The sequence below is a fragment of the Colobus angolensis genome, unplaced genomic scaffold, assembly GCF_000951035.1.
Source record: "Colobus angolensis palliatus isolate OR3802 unplaced genomic scaffold, Cang.pa_1.0 Scaffold382, whole genome shotgun sequence".
NCBI lineage: Eukaryota > Metazoa > Chordata > Mammalia > Primates > Cercopithecidae > Colobus > Colobus angolensis.
The window spans coordinates 784,145-790,429 of record NW_012117177.1 but is presented as its reverse complement, the minus strand read 5'-3'; positions in this window follow the sequence as shown (position 1 = coordinate 790,429).

The window sequence follows — 6,285 nt, the reverse complement described above, 5'->3', positions numbered from 1 at the left end:
CCACCCTAGCTGGAAGTGATCTTTCCCTCCCCTGTTGCAGCTACACATAGGGTCTCTACCCTTCATGTTGCCCTTAACAAAGGTTTTTGTACCATATACCCTTGTACTTTTCCATATCTGTGTGTGTGTGTGTGTGTGCACGCGTGCACTGGGAAAGAGTAGTGGTAGCTCATCAGGGAGATGGTCAGATGTGGGAGATCAGATGTGATCTTGTCCTGCTTCTGTGGTCCCTATGCTGATATATGGTGATTTGCTCAGAAAATCTCAGTCTCAGAAAAAGCTGTTTTCCAACTGACTCATAGCTGAACCTGCTTTCTGGGTTCACAAAGGTTGGAGTAGAGGCTTATTAACTCCTCTTCTGTTTAATGGAATTTTGATATAAAAAGAAATTAATCATATTCTGAAAGAAGAGCCATCCCTGAACCCTCAAGTCCAGATCCCTTATCTGTTCTTTAAGCACCGTTATTTCCCCGTTGTAAACACTCATTAGATTTTGTAATTGGCTCTTTCCATTTCGTATCCCCCTATAAGCCCCCTAAAGATGGAGACTGTGCCATATTCATCTTTGCATCCTCTTGCATGATTATTCAAATACCCGTTGATGAAAACAGATATATATGTGTGTGTGTGTATATATGTGTGTGTGTGTGTGTATGTGTGTGTGTGTATATATATTTATCTGCTTCTGGTAATGGCGGACTAGAACCCACCCATTGAAAAAACTACAAAAAGTCAGATCTCTAAAAGGCTACAAAGTTAATACAATCGTGAGGAATTACTATGTTATACTATAAGAGAACAGAAGCATCCAGAGAGGTAAGCCTAGGACTTAGAGCTATATTTTTATTGAAGGCATCTGTGGTTAAGCAATAAGCCTGTGCTAAACTGCTTGGAACTTATGGCACATTCAAGGCACTATAGTAACAGCAATCAGAGCCCAAGGCCCATCAAAAGGGGTGGAGGGTTTCCTGACAAACCATCACCCATAGTATGCTGGGAACCTCAAATGTTTATACCTTCAGGGAAATTGTAATCCAAAAATATACTGGCCCTTACCAAGTCTTGTAACTTGGCTTTGCATCATCTGGGTGGACTAGTGAACTGTAAGCTCTGAACAAATATTATGGTGGTAATAGACAGGAAGCACTTTTTTTTTTGAAACAGAGTCTCGCCTGTCACCCAGGCTGGAGTGCAATGGTGAAATCTCAGCTCACTGCAACCTCCACCTCCTGGGTTCAAGCGATTCTCATGCTTCAGCTTCCTGAGTAGCTGGGATTACAGGCGTGCGCCACCACGCCCGGCTAATTTTTTTGGGTTTTTAGTAGAGACGGGGTTTCACCATGTTAATCAGGCTGGTCTCAAACTCCTGACCTTGTGATCCACCCACCTCAGCCTCCCAAAGTGCTGGGATTACAGGTGTGAGCCACCGCGCCTGGCCAGGAAGCACTCTTATGGGCCTGACCAATGCAAATAAAATCTTCTCTAGAGTAAGATTTTTATCATCTTAGGCCTTAAATTATTACAACAATTGCTCAAATACAATATCCACACACAAAGATAACCAGGCGCATGAAAAAAATACGTTATGAGTAAGAAACAGAAACAACAGGCAACACAAATAGATCAATATGATTTGAATTATTTGATTTATCAGGTACGGGTGATTAAACCATAATACTTACTGTATTCAGATAAATAAAATCTCATCTTGAAGATTTCAATATAAATAAATAAGGAAATAAATAAAATTCATATTTAAAATCTTCCAAAATGTTTCCGACCAAGAAGATTTTAGACCCAGATAACTTCACTAGTGAAGAAAATAATATCCATCCAACACAGTCTTCCAGAGAATTAAGAAAGAGAGAATACTCTGCAAGTCATTTTAAGATTTGGTATAACCTTAATATCAAAACCCGACAAGGTCATTATGGGAAAAGAAAAATATAGGTCGATGTAACTCATTGACATAACTGAAAAAAATTTAAAGAAGAAAGAATCTGACTATATATGAGAATAATAATATACTACATACAAGTTAAGGTATTCCAGAAATGAAAGATTGGTATATTTGAAAATCAATTAATGTAATTTAGCACATTAAAAGAATAAAGTCTAACAATCATGATTATTTTAATAGGTGAAGAAAAAAGTATTTATAATAGAAGCTCTTATTAAATGGGAAGAGACAGAAGGGGACTTCCTTGATTTGTTAGAATATGTTTATAAAACACATAGAGCAAACATAAAATATAATGGTGAGTATAGAAAGCTTTCTCTTTGAAGTTGAAACTGAGATAAGGAAGCCCCAGATCTTTTTAAAATTTGACTGTAGGTCCTAGGCCAGCAGGAAAAAAAAAAAAAGATGAAGGCAGGAAGGCAAAAGGAAGGAAGGAAGGAAGGGAAGAAGAAAGAAACGGTAGAGAATTGGAAAGGAAGAAATCAAACTGTCATGCACAGACAACATGACTGTAATTTAGGAAATCTAAAAGAGTCCATATATAAAAATTTTGGAATGAATAAATGAGTTCATCAAGTGGTCTGGATATGACAATATACAAAATTCAGTTGCATTTCTTAGTCAGCAAAAAAACAGTTACAAAATGGAAGTTTTATTTTATTTTATTTTTTTTGAGACGGAGTCTCGCTCTGTCGCCCAGGCTGGAGTGCAGTGGCTGGATCTCAGCTCACTGCAAGCTCTGCCTCCCAGGTTCACGCCATTCTCCTGCCTCAGCCTCCGGAGTAGCTGGGACTACAGGCGCCCGCCACCTCGCCCGGCTAGTTTTTTGTATTTTTTAGTAGAGACGGGGTTTCACCATGTTAGCCAGGATGGTCTCGATCTCCTGACCTCGTGATCCACCCGTCTCGGCCTCCCAAAGTGCTAGGATTACAGGCTTGAGCCACCGCACCTGGCCAAAATGGAAGTTTTAAATCCAATACATGATGAATGTTACTGAGATCTTCAAATAAATAAATAGAATATATACCATGGTCATGGGTTGGAAGACTCAGTGTTAGGAAGATGTCAGTTCTCTCCTCACTGACCTATAATTACAATGCAATCCTAAACAAAACTCCTTCATTCTCTCCTTCCCTTCTTCCTTTCATGGAACTTGACAAACCAATTCTAAAGATTATATACGAACACAAAAAATCAAGAATAACTTACACATTACTGAAAAAATACCAATCTGGAGGACTTTGCTCTGTCTGCTAATTATAAAATCTAAATATTGACACATGTTATAAAGTCATAGTAATTTATTGTGATACTAATCCAAGGATAGCCAAAGAGACCAATGGAATCAAAGAGAGATCCCAGAAACAGACCCATGCATTACGGATTGCTGGTTTACAATAAACGTGCATTGTTAAGCATTGGAGGAAAGGATAACTTTTATCAAATGACACTGAATGAACTGCAATATATAATATGGAAAATGTAAATCTTGACCCCTACCTCACATTAAACATGTGATGGTTAATTTTATGTGTTAACTTGACTGGGCCACAGAATGCCCAGACATTTGTTCAAATGTTATCCTGGGGTATTTCTGGATGACATTAACATTTTAATTGGTAGACAGAATAAAACAAATTGCCCTTCCTAACATGGATGGGCCTCATCCAACCAATTGAAGACCCGAATAGAATACAAAGGCTGATAAGAGGGAACTTCTGTCTGACTGTTTGAACTGGGACATTGGTCTTTTCTTGACTTCAAACTTGAACAGAAAAATCAACTGTCCTTGGGTCTTGAGCCTGTCTCGAACTTACTGACTACAGATCTTGGGATTTCTCAGCCTTCATAATCACATGAGCCAATTCCTTGTAATCTCTCTCTCTCTCTCTCTCTCTCTCTCTCTCTCTCTGTGTGTGTGTATGTAATATATATGCTATATATATTTGCTATAGATTGGTCCTGTTTCTCTGAAAAACCCTAATGCAATACACAAAAACTAATTTGTGGTCAATTATACATCTGTCTTCTAGAAAATAATATAGAATATCTTTATAACTATGATGTAGGCACAGACTTTTTAAACCGGACACAAGAGTACTCATCATAAAGGAAAAAACTGATAACTATCATTCCATTGAAATTAAGACATTCCATTAGTCAAATGACACCACAAAGAGAGTAAAAAGACATGCCACAGAGTTGGTGAGCTATTTGCAATACATGTCACTGACAAAGAGCTCAGATGCAGAATATATTTTTAAAGTCCTACAAATTAGTACGAAAAAGACACATAAGCCAACAGTAGAATGGGAATAATACGACCACTTCGTAAAACAGGATATCTAAATTGTCCAAAAAATTGAAAGTGTGCTCAGCTTCATTAGTTATCAATGAAATGAAAAAAGCAGATAATAACAAGCAATGGTGGTGATGTAGAGCACCAAGAACTCTTATCACTACTGATGGAAGTGTAAACTGATACAACCAATTTGGAAGTTTGGCATCATATATTACAATTAAACATGCAATTCTCCTCATAGATAACTACCCAACAGAAAGTTGTGTACATGTACACTGAGAGTTATATATAAGAATTTTCATAGCTGCATTATATATAATATTGAAAAGCTGGAAATAAACTAAATTTATATGAAGAACAAAACAATAGCATAAACTGTGATATGTTCAATAACAGTGTACTATACATCAATGCAAATAAATTAATTACATCTAAACATAAAAACATGGATTCATATCATAAACATAATGTTTTAGCTCAGGCTGCTATAACAAAATACTATGGCTTATGAAAAAAAAAAACAAATTTATTTCTCATAGTTCTGGAGGCTGGGAAGTACAGGATCAAGGTGATAGATTCAGTGTCTGGTGAGGGCCCTCTTCCTTCTTTCACTATAACCTCACATGATAGAAGAGTGAGGGAGCTCTCTGGGGTCTCTTTAATAAGGGTACTAATCCCTTCCAGTGGCCCCAACTCCTAATACCATCACCCTGGAAGTTTGGATTTCAACATGTAATTTTTTGGGGGAAGGACATGAACATTTAGTTTCATTGTATATAGTATTGAGTAAAATATGCCAGCCATAAAAAATACATGCTGTATAGTTCCATTTATATGGAGTTCACAAAACAGGCAATATCCTAAATTATACTGCTTAGGATGTAAAATATAAAGAAAAACAAGGAAATGGTTACCATAAATTTCAGGATTATTATTAGCTCTAGTGGGAAGGAAGGGGGATGACTGGAGGGGACATCAATGGCATTTCTGGACTGCTAACACTATTTCTTGACATGAGTGGTGATTACCCAGTTTTTCATTTTGTAATAAATAATTTAGCTCTACATCTTGTGTATGCATGTGACTCTACATGTGTGCTATCTTTCATGATCAAATGTTAAAATGGCAGAACCATAGGAGAAACAAATTCACAACCATAATGAGAAACTTAATACGTTAAGTTTCAATTGTTAAGTTATCGATAACTGATAGAGCAAGCAGATAAAAATTCAGAAATGATAAAGAAGCTTGGAACGATTTGACAAACTTTTCTAAAGGACATACACAGAACTCTGAACCCCGTAAATGTAGGCATGAAACATTTTTACAAAAATTGACTATTAGGTCATAAAGATGTCTCAATAAATACAAAAGGATTGCAGTTATACACATGTTCTCTGACCCTCAAAACACTTATACAGAGATCAATAATCAATAGCAAAAAGAAAACTAGGAAATTTCCATATTTGGGAATATTTTTGCCCTTTTCTCACATCATTCCTCCTGGCATTTTGTACTAAGAGAATTTGATTTCATGTTAGAGAACTCAGGCTCTATGACGGGCATACTTTTTGGCCCAATATAACTAGTGGGGATTACAAGTGAAAGGAGAGTCATCAAATCTACTCTAAATATGGGATAATTGAGATTTGGAATGGTCAAAAAATGGTTCCAAGATCAAAGAGCTGATAGTAAGTGGTAGGGATGGGACTGGAATTCATGACCCCAATAGTCCATGATCTTAAGATACTCTGCCAGACTGCATCTCTCATATCCTGTGAGTTGTATGTGTGGTGATGGGCAGGAGTCGGCTACTTTGTGCTCCATTCTGAAGACAAAAAGACAGCTGGTCCTGGAACCTAAGTCTGTGGACTCACAGCTATTCTCAGTAAACTCAATGACTGACCTGTGTAATTTAGGAGGGCCCTGCTCTCTACATCTCAGAGCTTTTTTCATAACAAATATCTACTCTCTAGGGGTAAAGATTTTACCAGAGCTCTGTCTCAGAGCTGTGGGGTAACAG